This window comes from Mastomys coucha, unplaced genomic scaffold, assembly GCF_008632895.1.
Source record: "Mastomys coucha isolate ucsf_1 unplaced genomic scaffold, UCSF_Mcou_1 pScaffold11, whole genome shotgun sequence".
Classification (NCBI taxonomy): Eukaryota; Metazoa; Chordata; class Mammalia; order Rodentia; family Muridae; genus Mastomys; species Mastomys coucha.
The window spans coordinates 26,768,882-26,783,494 of record NW_022196893.1 but is presented as its reverse complement, the minus strand read 5'-3'; the positions used below and the strand labels follow the sequence as shown (position 1 = coordinate 26,783,494).

The window sequence follows — 14,613 nt, the reverse complement described above, 5'->3', positions numbered from 1 at the left end:
ACACACACACACACACACACACACACACGCCCCGCTCACATCCTCAGCCCTTTTTGGAACACAAGCTTCAGTCTTGAGCTGAAGGACAGACTTCCTTATAAAGACAGAACTGAGCCAGGTGACGTCATCTAGTCTACGATCAGGCCAACCACTGCCTTGTTTACTTTTAAGTATTCTTAAGCAAACAAGTCTATATTTAGGGGATCACTAAGTGCTTAATTAGCTTATAAGAACCAACTCCCCAAGCCTACCACGACTCCCTGTCTATCCACCTCCACATTAGCACAGGCCCCTGCTCCGCTTGTCCGCCAAGGCCAAGGACTTCAGCTCCACTGCTCTCGCCTTCCTGTGGCAATGTTTGCTTTGACTTGAATTCTCAAATAGAGAAGCATTTCAAGCACTCTATTGACCTAGGTTAAAAAAATCCTGAAGAACTCCAAAAGGATTAATCTGGGAAAGTGCAAGAAACCCCAAAACCACAAAACAAACTTGCCCTGGGTTTTAGTCACTCGCTGGCTTCAGAGAAGGTTGCTGGTGAATGGTCCTGATCAGAATCATTTATTGCAGAAGGTAAGTGACGAGATTCATCTTAACTCATTCCTACTACAACATTAAGAACAGTGAGCCCCATTATTCACCGAATGAAGTCGCCAGAGGAATAAAAAAATCAATTAAAGACATACTGTGTGCCTATACTCAGACAGACTTAGGAATTCAGTGCTTTAAGCTAAATTTCCAGACCAGTTCAGTAACACAAGGAATGCTTATTAGCAATACTAAGGCAGCATATGCTATCACTGTCAATGTAATAATCTTGGGCTTTCTTTTCTACTAAAATGTCAAACTAACTTCTGCAACCCCACCCAAGAGGGCCTACGGAAAATTATAATTAACAGGTTCATTCTATAGGCAGTGTAATGAGCTGTGAGGCCATTCTATGAATGGCTATAATTAAGGTTTCTTATATATCAGAAGAGCTTTATTTGAAATCAGGAGATTTACATTATCAGGCCAATATAAACAGCCACTAGCCCCAGGTTCTACACCAAGCCATGAGCATGGACTATCTCATTTTACCTTCACAGAGAGAATACGAAAGGCTCTGAGGACCCAACCAGGTCTTTGCTAAGGCTGGAAGGGCAGTGTGTAGCAGGGTCTTTACTCTAATTCAGAGATTTCAACATCAGAAAAGCCCCCTAATGAGTCTTACCCACTGCTCTACACAAGACAGAAATCTGAAAAACATTTGCCGGGAGGACAATAAAAAAGCAGATTAATGCCAGGAAGGTATTTTCTATAAAAGAGCCACCAACAATAACTCAAGGAGGAAGGAGAAAAAAAATCAATTTAAACTTCATTTTTAATATGACAAATCAATGAAAAAAATGCTATCCTTCTGATTTTTATATTAAAAAACCAAACAGTATATTAAAAATTACATGGCAGTAGATTGACATTGCAGATAACTTCACAACGAGATACCACAAAGCTTCAAAAGAAATAGTCTCATTTCCAACTGAATGAGAAACAGTGCCCTCCCAAACTGTAGCTGAAGTAGTTCTGCTGCTGCTGTGTAGGAAAGCTGACTGGCACTGCCCACAAAGGTGGTCTGGAGAACCATCTGTGACCCACAAAAGCCATGGCTGGGAGCCCAAGAGCAGAAGCCACCAGGACACTTTCTTTTCTCTTTCTTCATTCTTTTTTTTTTTTAAGATTTATTTTATTTATTTTATGTGTATGAGAACATTGTAGCTGTACAGATGGCCGTGAACTATCATGGGTGTGGCTGCTGGGAATTGAACTCAGGACCTCTAAGAGCCCCACTCGCTCCAGTCCTGCGCGCTCTGGCCCAATTCACTGTAGCTGTCTTCAGACCCACCAGAAGAGGGCGCCAGATCTCATTACAGGTGGTTGTTGAGCCACCATGTGGTTGCTGGCATCCGAACTCAAGACCTTCGGAAGAGCATTCGTTGATCTTACCCACTGAGCCATCTCACCAGCCCCTCTTTCTTCGTTCTTATCAGTTCTTTGAGAATTTCATAGCAGGTGTTTTGATCATATCCACCCACACTCTTTCCAGATCCACAACCCCTTTCTTACTCACTCAACATTACACCCCCCAATTTTTATTAACATATAGAGTATAGTTTGTGCTGCCCTATACTCTTAGATGTGTGACCTTCACAAGAGGGTAGAGAAACCACCAGGGACCACACCCTTCCTTTAAATACAGTGAGTCTCCATCTCCCAGAACTATCAATTGCTGACACCTGACATCCGCAAATACCTCTGCCCTGCATTCTGGAATTTTACCTGGCCTTATAGCATGCACAGGTTGTGCAAGCTGCCTCGACTGTTGTAAATTTCATATGCACAACAGTCCTGCTGTGTCCAGAAAACACTTTTATTGTAGCCATGCGTCATCTCCCTTCTTCCAGAATGACCCCTGATCCTTGGGAGGAGGGGTGTGTGTGATAAAGACGTCCTATAAAGACGAGTATCCTACAGCATCCTATTACCTGCTCCCTGAGCTTGTGGGTCTCTTTGTCGATCACCATCATCTGGGGGTGTGTGGAGAAGCCATCAGTTTCAATACTGATGCTAAATCACAGTAACAGGTTCTAACCTAGGGCTGCGGCCTGTCAAGAGACAGGTGCAAGGCCCCGATAATGGCACCAGGTAAGGGTATGAAGTCATTCTTGCCGCAGAGATTTAGCAGTTGGGAAACCACCAGAGCAGATCCACTACAAGTGGAGAAGGGCTGCAGAACCCTTTCAGGCTGAGAGCCAGCCCGGCTCCTGAAACCACGCTCTGCAAGCCACGCTCTGACACGCCATGCTCTTCCATGTCCAGGCCATGTATTTTTGAACTTCCTGTGCCCAAAGTAATTGAAACAGGAAGTCAAAAGTCAGGGAGAGAAGGGGAAGGAATGAAGGGCGGGGGAGGGGGGGATAGAGGGTGGGAGGGAGGGCCTTCTGCACTCCTCTGATCCCCACCCAACACAGCAACTCAAGGGGCCTCATGATGGTTGGAAAGGGCTAAGGCAACAGCACTGGAATTCAGTTTCTAAAGGCAGATGCGCTGGTTAAGAATTCCACAGTACTAAACAGTCGAACCTTAATTCCTCACAATTAACATGGTTATCCTAGAGAACAGATGATGCGGTTTCCTTCAGCATCTAAGGACAATTATGTCTGTGTTTGCCAGAGACTTACAAAGACCTAGAATATACTTCCCATGCAGCTTAGGGGATTTGAGATCCCTTTCCCTACCCATGGAGTCCAGAGATTCTGGGTTAAAAACTTGTTCATAATACCTAGGCGTCAGCAATGAAGAAAACAGAATTGAGTCAGATAGCAACTTCTTGATCACTTTTTCAAAAGTGCTGTTCACTATCCTAAAATTTCCATGAGTCTCCTCAGAGGTAGCGGGCACCTTTATATGTACCTGTAATGGCAGCACTGGAGGGGCTAAGGCAAGAAGAGCTCCAGTTTAAGGCCAGCCTGGGCTACACAGTGTTATTCTGTCTCCGACAAGAGGGGAAAAAAGCACTTCTGATAAGACCAAAACAGGAGGAAACTGGTGGATGTAGAAAACCTAAACCCAGAACTGCAGCCTACCGTGGTGGGCCAATGCTACAAACACAATCTCATTTAAAGTTTAGAATGCAAGGCCCACAGGACTCCTATCAACAAATCTATTTAGACTGAAAAAAAAAAACCCTCCAAAGCAATCTAGAGTAATCATCACTCTACCTAAATAATCTCTCATTACTGGGGACACAGTGGCAAATGGATATTTCACACAGCCGAAATCATGGGTAGTGGTGTTTAACAATTATACGTAGAAACTTAACTAATATACAGTCAGTCTTTCTCTGCCTTGTGGATCTACATCTAGAGTTTCAAGCAACTTCAGATCGAAAGTGTAAAAAGCCTACACCCACAGAGTTCAGAGCAGGCTCTGCTCTCAATCACACTCCCCTAAGGACACAGTGTTAGCAGTGAACAGCAGGCGCTGCTCTCCCTCACACTCCCCTAAGGATACAGTGTTAGCAGTGGAACAGCAGGCGCTGCTCTCCCTCACACTCCCCTAAGGACACAGTGTTAGCAGTGGAACAGCAGGCGCTGCTCTCCCTCACACTCCCCTAAGGATACAGTGTTAGCAATGGAACAGCAAGGTCAGCTAGGAACGGTCTTTACAGTGTATCTTGTCCTACAATATAGAATTGACTTACAGTATTCTGTAGATTATATGAAAACACCAAACCACCTATGTAAAGGACCTGAACACCTGAGGACTTTGATATCTAGAAGGGCTTAAGGCCAGTCTTCCATAGAAACCAAGGGATGGTATGTTGAAAAATCAATAGATATAAACATTATTCAAAAGAAGATAAACACTGTAACATATGTTAAAAAAAAAAAAAAACAACCTCAGGAAGTATGATGGTTAGCTTTAACATCAACTTGACACAATCTAGAATCATTGGCAAGAATGTTGATGAAGGGCTGCCTACACTGTGCTGGCCTCATGTCTATGAGAGACTTTCTTAATTAATATGGGAAGGTCCAGTCCACTGTGGGCAGTGCCATTCCCTAGGTAGTACCTATGGTGGTATCATTTCCTAGGTAAGAAGTCCTGAACTGTTTAAGAGCACAGAAATCAAGCTGAACATATACAAATGTAAGCGTTCATTTCTCCCCGTCCTTGACTGTGGATGCGATTGATATAACTAGATGCGTGAAGCTCCTGCCTTAATTTCCCCACCATGATGGCCTATACCCTGGAGTTATAGCAGAAATAAAGCCCTTTCCCTGCTACTAAGTTGCTTTTGGTCATGGTATTTTATCAGAGCATCAGAAACAAATCCAGGGCAGGACTCACACTTCATATGTAAGAGTTCATAAAACATCTTTAGTAAAGCAAGTGACAGGTTCCACATATGCTAACTCTAACACAAGCCTGACAGTGAACCCTAAAGCTTATTTATTCACAGAAATAATTTTAATTAAAAATTGACCCCGTACCCCCCCACACACACATCTACACATAAAACCAACCAGGTATGTCTCACTCTATCCAACAGTCAGGGTACGGCGTCTGTGTACTCACCCACAAATGGCTAATTTCCCTCTCCTACAACAACCTAGACCATTCCGCCCATCATAGAAACCTCCCTTCACAGCCGAATCCATTCACCTCCCTGAACTCAGAATCCAGGCAGGCCAGAGGGCAGACCACCTGCAAGGAAGATTTGTGCCAGGGAGGACTGAAGAGAGCAGCCGGGTGCAGGAGCAAAGCCACCTGGGAGAACACAAGCATCAAGGCGGGAGAGACACCTGGACATGCCAGCTAAGCAGTGACACCAGCCTCCATGAGACAAGGAAAAAAAAGGTCGAGTCGCTCACTAATCATCAGATCCAAATAGTTAACTAAATAATGCTGGTTCTGTCTAAAGTGCTTTTCACAGAGACTGAGAAAAATGTCCATTTTTTCATGATATAAAATACAGAAGGGAGCTTTTCGGCCACAGGTTCTGGGATTAAGGCATCCACACCAAGCCACCAGCACGTCTTTTTCATTATGTCAGAATCACGAAGCCCAAGGTCACCAGGTCCTGGGGAGCTGCTTCTCAATGGATCTGTTAGCTGCCATAGTTTCCCCATATCCTAGAAAGCACTGAGTTTTGTTTTTTTTGTTTTTTCCCAGGTGGCCAGCTGAAGCTCGGCCTCTCTCTCATACCATAACCCCTTTTGCCATCTTATATCCAACCAGCTCCAACATGACTGAAGAAAGACGGAGAAAATAAAATAACATTCTGGTAATAATCTGGACGCAAGATTTCAGGTGCCGCCAGTGTGGCAGTTAAAGAGGGGACTGGGACACATCATAAACGATTAAATCCACGAAGGGACACCAAGCCAGGCAGGCCCCAGCAGGTCTGCCTTGGGCAGGAGGCAGGTAGCGCCATATTGGACATGGGTTCTAAAGACACAAACCAGAGCCACGCTGAACCAGAGGACCTAAGCTGAGGATAGACATTTCCAAGGAAGGAATATGGACACACATGGGGGAATTTGGTGGGAGGCAGGCTAGGCTCATGGTGAATGCTGAGTCCTTCAAGGCTCACATAGAGCCAGAATTAGTTCCTCAGACTGGGGTGTGGCCCTGCTAAGAAGTGGGAACCAAGAGCTAGCTCTAGGGGGAGTGTGCGTGGGGGGATGGGGGCTATAATTTGATTCAGGCAGTTCCTAGGCCTCTGTAGCTCAGGCAGTGAGTGACGAATCAGCCTTAAGAAATCATGAGTCACGAAGCAGGGAAAGCAACATCAGTGCCAAGTAACTTCTCTGAGAACTGGGAAGCCACGGCTTGGACAGAGACTGTGGGATCTTATATCTGGGGCCAACGGGGAATCCTGCCTCCACCCTTGGTGCAGGTCAGTTTTAGTTTCCGGTTCTTAGAGCTCTTCAGTTACCAGATGAGGCTAAGAATATCCATCTGAAACATGCCTTAGTCAAAATGCCAGTAAGTGCTGACCTTTTGGAAAAATTAATTATTATACTTGACATGCTTGTGTGGAAGGAACTAACCTGCATGCATTTCTCTGTGGACTGCTGACGCACTCAGCAGCATGGTCACTCAGGGACAGTGTGTGAAATGATCTGGGTTTGATTCAACAGACAGCAAAGCAATGAAAAGGAGTACACTTTCCCTGTACCTCCTCCCCAAAGGCACTGTGTGAGCTGTGGATATGATCACAAAAATAACTAAGACAAAAACAAAAGAAAGAAAAAGAAAAACAGGAAAAAAAAAGAAAGGAAGAAACCTGACCTTAAATAGAATGAAAAAGTAATGTTAGGTAGCATGTAAAGATTTAACCAAAAAGAATATTTTCCTAGATATTCTTGCAGTTCAAATACACTGGACTAATGGGAATAGATAACCACACGTAGATTAATCTCCAAAAAATACCGTACAACATGAAAATGGCCAAGTGTGACGGGTTTATACTCCACTTGGTTCCATTCACATAAAATCCAACAGCTGGCACACTCAGTTTTACAGGAGAGGTCATTAGACTGTTCCCACGGACTGAGAAAGGGAATGGAGCACAGGAGTAGGCGAGTGGGCTCCCCCTGAGTGTGGGTGGCAGTCAGACCCGGGGTTGAAATCTGTCAAGCTGCATAGTTAACAGCGCATATCACTATATATGAAGTGAACTTTAAAGATCTAATCCAGAGCATCACTGGAACAGGCTCCTGGTCAGACTAAAGCCCTGCAGAAGGCAGCCTTGGTCTCTCACACTCCCATCAAGAAGACCACAAGTAAGGTGAGATGCCATTCTAGGATGTACAACCTAATACAGGATCCCGAGCGAGAGGATTTTTTTTAAACAGCAAATGAGAACAAAGTTTGTTCTCATGCCCTCCTGCCCCACGACCTGAGAACAAAACAAGCCCTAACTCTTGCCCTTCCATATTGCTCTAGGCGCTCTGACTATTCACAGGGAAGAGATTCTAGAGAGAGATTCTCCAGCCAGGGTTTCAGAAGGGAGAAGCCGGAGCCCAGGGTAAGCCACCTGTGGGGTTTCCTGCCTCCCCAGCCTCCTGATTCATGCCTCCAGGGGCTGGGTTGTGACTCCCAGCAAAGTCAGCCCCTCCTCTTCCCAATAGAAGTGATTCATAGACTGCAGGAGAGCAGCCAGAAGAGAGAACTCGGTGCTGGCTGAGAATCCAGAAGATCCAGAAGATGCATTCTCCGCTAGGTCCCTACGCCTTTGAGGTCAAGGGAGGAAGAGACTGTGAGCAGGGCATGGCAGTACCCACTGTTCCCGCTCTTCCTTTGGCAACAGAAAAACTAACCGAACTGATGACTTCAAATGTCTTAGCATCCCTTTCAAACTTATAGAAGGGAGAGGATCATGCTAAGTTGAACTGTAAAGCCATTATGAAGGGACCTGAAGATGCAGCCGAGTTTTGTTGCCTCTAACACACTGTTGCTGTTGCAGCCAAGTAACACACCGAGGCGTAGTGGGGCTTAGAACTATGAACAACTTCTGCAAGGTGCATGAAAGACCACGGAAATCAACATTAACAAAGCCTGCGCCCAACCAGTTCTCCAGGACAACTGGACCTGGAGACCCGAAAGCACAGGCAGGGTTTCACAGATTCGCCAAATGTACATTTGAGCCTTCACCCAGCCCTGCCTTTCAAAGACATGCTTCCCTAAGATCAGCCTATTTTTAGAATCATGGGAAGAACAGCTGCAGGGCCAGCCATCTCCCACTGAAAGCCCTCCCCCTGGAGGGTGGTGGGCACACCCAAGATTCTCTTCTCACTGTGCCATCCTGGTTTGCTCTCCTTTCACAGCCTTTAAATATAACTTGCTGTGCCCACTTGATACGTCAGCTTTACCCTGCCAGGCAGCCCACGCCCTGAGGGTAGGGGCCAGAGTGAAGGCCATACCTAGCACACACAAGGCACCGAATGGACTTTTGGTAAATGAGCATAAACTTGCATGTCTTTGGCTTTCACGGATCACACATCTAGACTACAAGCTCCACCGAAGGTGGGGCTGTCTCTACCTGCTTCTGTATCCTTAGACACCATAGAAGACATGGCTGTTGGGAGGTCTTCAGTGCAAAGCTACCGAACTAATACAGTGAGTAAGGTGGGACCATCCCAGTGTGCTAGCATAAATGAAATCTCCATGCATATGGATTTAAAACAAAACCAAAAACATCAGGTTTGATTTGTAAGCAGGGCTCACTGTTGGCAATCCAGTCAAGAGTTCAAAGGAACGTTCCTGGCCAAATAAGTTAGTCAACACTATCTACGCTGCGATTGAACTCTTCAAAATAAGTACATGAAGCTTGAGATGAGCCAGAAGCCACAGCTGAGGCCACTGTAACGCCCAGGAAAACCATGATTACCCGATTGCTAAAAAGTCTTTGGTGTTTGCTTACCCTGAGTATGATGAAAGGCTTGTCTGCAAGTGTTCGCATCTCCCCTATGATTTGTAGGCTATAATGAGCCTGTTATAGATGCCTGTACCCAGCGGTCACTAAACACTATCTACATTTAAATGAAGACAGGAAACGTGAGCGGCCGTGGCAGAGGCAGGACTCCAGGCACTGTGACTGAAGGACTGAATTAGGCTTATATTAGAAGTCACTTCTATGAAAGGCAGAAATGTCAATCAAATAACCTTAAACTTAACTCCCCTCTTCCTTATACTCTGCTCTCTTTCACCCCAAGGGATGCAATGCGTTAGCAGTCCTCCAGCTTGGCGGTCCTCCAGCTGGTGCTCCTGCCATCCTGCTCCAACAAGAGGACACAGTGAATCAATCATTCCCAAGCTTCTCAGTACAGGAAATGAGAAAGGCTTGTCTCCAGCACCTAACCTGGAAAGATACAGAGCTTTCACTTCTGTTATGTTAAACCCAGAAGATTTAAGCTACGAGGGCAGTAACACAAAGTGGGCTGCACCTTCCGCTTTACCGACTTGTATCTATTTGTATCTACTTATGCACTTGTGTCTATTTGTATCTATTTGTGTCTTTTAACTGGTTTTGTTTAACTTTCGGACTTTTTAACGCTACCCAGTGACCAGGAAATTTTAAGTCTCCTGGGCAATTAAACATTCTGGACTTTTTCCCTTTTCAATTTCCCTACAATTACAAAAAGTAAAACGATAGGATGTGCACCTCCCAACTGGTGCAGCTGTACCAGTGCTCACTCTGCATGTCTGTGAGGCACGCACGCAGCCTTAGGGGTCAGAGAAGCTTCTTGGTGCAGTGGGAAGGCCAGTGCGGATTCATCCAAGTGCCACGAAGGAGTGGCCGAGTGCTCAGCCTCAGATGGAATCTCTAAATCAGTGTGTGCTCCCACCCCTGGCCCAGGGAGCATCAAGGAAGAAGGGATGGAAAGAATGTAGCCTGGGGTGGAGAAGTGGGGAATGTTGTAAACGACCCAGCCATCACAGGCATGAACGGACAGGTATGGCTACCTGTTACAAGCATGAACCCATGGGTATGGTTACCTGCATACCCACGGGTATGGTTACCTGCATAAGACCTGTTAAGGATCAAGGCAACCAAAAGTCTAGCATGGATGAGGAAGGGCTCACAAGGCCCAAGTGTGAAGAGGGAAGGCTCCTTTTTCCTCAAGGATGTGGTGACTGATAGCTCACCCAATCCCTCTATCTATTCAGTCAGCACTAATTGGCCTCAGTGGTTGGTTAATGAGGGCTGGGGAGGACCGTATAGAAAGGGAACATTGAAGGGAAGTGTTGGGTGTTTTCAGGGGAAGTTGGAAAGGTAAGCATGAGGCATGATCAAGATATGTTTTGTATGCATGTATGATCTCATTTCTGACATATTTCAGAATAAAGGCCATCAAAGAATCTCCCATAATGACCTTTATACTATGTCCTATCTTTCTTACTAAAATTGTATCAAGGTGCTACGACCCTGTTATGACATGCATCTACTACTGTAAGACCACTTACACTTCTTCATATTTTGCCTGTGACTGAATGGCCATTGGGTCAAGCCCCATCCACTCTGTTGTATGTATTAACCCTCCAACTGGCACGCCCAAGGGCTGGTCCCTATCTAGAGTCTTACATCAGCTCTTTAGTAGTCAGTATCTTTCTCTTCCTCAGAACGGAAGTATCAGGCACTATCCTGCTGACTAGGGCCACCGCCCTCAAGACAGTAACAGTAAGAAATGAGAAGTACAAAGTGACAAGGTGTAGAAGTCACTGTCTTAGGAAAAGAAAAAAACTTCTTCAGAGTAACCAAGAGGTAATCCTGGGTTAAGACTTAGATAAAAACCAGCTACACAAAGCACTGGCAACACTTTCGACAATTGTGGAGGGCTCAGTTCAGCAGGCACCAGAACCCTGCAAAGCATGTCAAAGTTTTAAATGCTATTATTCATTTGCTATTCCCACACCTTGCATGCCACAGCCCCATTTTACTGGGGAAGGTCATGTAGACCACTCAAGGTCACATGGCTGGTGAATGTCTGGACCAGACTGTGAACTTGCATGCTCTGCATCTCTGTGTAGAGGCAAGCATCTGATGATGTACGGAGGTGCATCTCTGTGTAGAGGCAAGCATCTGATGATGTACGGAGGCAGACAAGGAAAGACTCTAAGAAAAATGATGAGAAACTAAGAGGGCCAAACAGTTGACATGAGATGAAAAAGCAAAGAACCAACCAACCAACCAACCAACCCAGGAACTGCTTCCATGTCACAGGCGGCCAAAGGACAGATCCCAGGCCAGCCCGCGCTACCAGTCTGCATAACAGCTGGCCAAAGCATGGCAGGATGTCAGGTCATATCTTTGGCCCAATAAAAGTAAAGTTATCACTAAACCAATGGCAGAAATAATCTTTGAACACAGGGAAGAGCCATCTTTTCCTTGTCATCTGCAGAGAAAGTCCCTGCAGGCCCACTCAGGTTTCACCCTCAGATCCACACCTCTGGATGACCAGGTCTGTACCTCCCAGGATTTGAAAAGGAGGAGGATCTCCCCAGTCCATGGCCTGGTCCCTTCTCCCTTCCAGATCCATAGATTCCCAAAGCAACCCTAGAGCCCTGAAAGTCTGTGCAAAGAAGAAAATGTAGCTGAGAAGGTCAAGGGCCAGATAGCCTTGAATTCTACAAGACAATAAGAGAGAAAAAAATTGGAATGGGTACTCTCTACATATACACCGGTGGAGAGTGCCAAGGCTGAATGAGTGGAAAGTTTAAAAGCATTTTAAATATCAGGCTGCTCATCCCCCATCACAGGAGGTTCCCGACTGGCTGCCCTCTGTAGAATGGTGAGCACGATTCTGTATTTCCAGCATTAACTGTGGGGTCATGCAGAGCTCTGTTCAGTAAGAATCTGACCAGGTATCACCCTCTGATCCTTCTCTTGTCTGTTCCCTGAAACAGTCATTGTCTTAGTTAGGGTTTTATTGCTGGGAAGAGGCACCATGACCACAGCTACTTTTATTAAAGGAAACACTTCATTGAGGTTGATTTACAGGTTCAGAGGTTTAATCCACTATCATCATGGCAGGAAGCAGGGCCGTGTGCAGTTAGACGTGGTGCTGGAAAAGGAGCTGAGAGTTCTATATCTGGATCCACAGGCATCAAGAAGAGAGAGTGACCCACTGAGTGGGCCTGGCTTAAGCTTCTGAAACCCCCAAGCCTAGCCCAAGTGACACACTTCCTCCACCAAAGCCACATCTACTCCACCAGGGCCACAACTCCTAATAGTGCCACTGCCTATGGGCCTTTGCAGGCCATTTTCATTCAAACCACCACAGTCACTTACGTGAATGTCTCCTTCCTTGCTTTACTATGAAGGCACATACACACTTTCGCAAACGTGGTCTGACAGCCACCAGAGCAAGGTATGTGCCCCAGAGACCACTGATGGCGCTGTAATCTCCACATCTCGTCAGCCATGTATTAAGGTACCTACTACACCTTAACCTTTATGGCCTTTAGCTAAGATCCCCTAAGAAGAATTACTGATGAAATATGCTTCCCCGGGTCTAGAAAACATGATTAGCCTAACTGTGAGAATATAGAGAAAACCCAGTGATTACCTCTGCAGAAACTGTTGGCTATTGTTCCTTAACTCTCACCTTTAAACACACAAGACTGAATGAAGAACAGCCACTATGGGTACTGCCCCGAGCCAGGAAGTCACTAAGCTCCGGAGTGCACAACAACATACAGCAGAAACAGCGAGCTGTGGGCCAGAGAAATCCCTCGAGTGGTATCAGAGGTTAAGAGCAGCAGTTCCCATGACTGCCTTTAAAATGAGGAAGAATAGACTGCAATGGAGACATTGTGACAAGGCAAGAGATTGCAGCCTCAGTGAGAATAGTGGTACCTGAAACATAGTTTCAGGGGAATGGATGAGGAAGAGAGAGGATGAATGTACCAACTACTGATGAGCGGGTAAGTGTGTGTGTGTGTGTGTGTGTGTGTGTGTGTGTGTAAGGCCTGTTCCTGGTCTAAAAACCTCGTCCCACATCCTCCCAGCAACACCATGGGGCTGAGGGGACAGCTGAGAAGCTGGCCACAGGTGAAGCGCTCCAGGTGAACACCACAGGTGCTTCCCGGCTGACACAAACTCAGCTGTCACTCAAGTCAGTTTCCCTCCCTCCCACTCGGCAAGAGCAGCGAGTATCTATGGACTTCCTTTTCCTTCATAAAAGTTCTTCGGTCCTCTTTAGGAATCGCCTTTGCCTCAAAGAAAGCGAGAAGCTCTGAAAAATCTACTTCCTTTTCTTTTTAAGCAGCATCCAACACCACTAAACTTTTACCCTCCCTTTACACGTTACTGAGCAATACTGGCTTTCTTCTCTTCTTTCCTTTTCTTCAGAAATAAGAGTATTGTGTTTTACGTAACTGGAACACTCAGAACCAATTTCATGAGTAACAGAAAAGATATGATTCAAATGAATGCAATTAATTCAAATCAATATGGAAATGAGAGTAAGACCTTAAGACAATGTGGTTCTAATTGGTTTTAAAATAAAGTACGGTCAGAAAAAAGAAGGTTTAAGATCGAGTCTGTGTGACAGTGCCACAAGAATCAGCAGTCACTGAGAGTGTGCAAAGACAAATATTAGTTTTTTTCAACTATCTACTACAATGCTTTTGGAGGGTTCATAACATTTCAAATATGTAAACAGACTCGGGTTCTACAAAACAAACTTTATAAATAAGCCTTTAATTTGCATATTTGTACTTTGTGGAAGAACATCTATTTATGACTTTGACCCAATGGTAAAGTTATCAAAGTTAAAAGAAATACTACAGAGAAGAGAACTTTAAAAGATCAATACCCTCTTTTTCCCAACCTTAAGTTATTTGTATTTTAAAAAAGATGTCACAAATTGTAGAGTTCCGATGTCCTAGAATAAAAGCATTAAATATGAGAGCAACATCTGGACTCCCCAGAAGACTGTTGTTTCTTTTATTTGTGTTTTTGGCCATTGAATAACTTCCTGCAACAAGATCTGTCAACTGGTATTCAGAAATGTGACCAGGGCACCCATAAATACAGAGGCAGGGAGAGCAGTCATTAACCCTTGAACCTGTCTCCCTCTCTGTGCACGTTCTCCTGGATGCTTTGGCGGCATGGTATTGTATCTTCATCGCTGCTTGGCCCACATCCAAAATCTACTGTTGCCATAGTCTTTTGCTCCTCAAACTGGCTGTTTCTTGGGATGGGTGCCAATGAATTTTAGCTGCAAAGCTGAGGAGACAAAGCTAAACAAAAGCAAAAAGGAGTCATGGACGCGACGGGGGCCATTTGGCTGCATTAAATCCCCACATTCTCAGTCTTAACGTTTGCCAGTTAGTCCAGAAGCACGATGCCTTGGATGAGGGCAGGTAGAGGTGTCTCTTTGTTCTAAAACTAGGCTGTTTTCACGTGGACGCAGGCCGGAATGTCCTGTCTAACCTGGATCAGGCAGCTTAAATCATGTGGCATGAAAACCTAAATCAGGCCTATGACAAATGCTTTGCTAAACTCCTACTACGTGAAAAGCCTCGGGAGGAACAGGAAGCATTTCCCTGTGAGACAACAGC

At 45.3% G+C, this 14,613-nt stretch overlaps 1 protein-coding gene and 1 long non-coding RNA gene across 3 annotated transcripts in view; one reads left to right on the top strand and one right to left on the bottom strand.

Annotated features, from left to right (window-relative positions):
• The window catches only part of Ano6 (anoctamin 6), a 188,310-nt gene that overhangs the window by 168,773 nt on the left and 4,924 nt on the right, over nt 1-14,613 (bottom strand). The window lies entirely within an intron of this gene.
• LOC116078511 lies at nt 8,305-10,417 on the top strand. The gene is made up of 2 exons (XR_004113573.1): nt 8,305-8,664; nt 9,261-10,417. It is a non-coding gene; the product is annotated as an uncharacterized LOC116078511 (long non-coding RNA).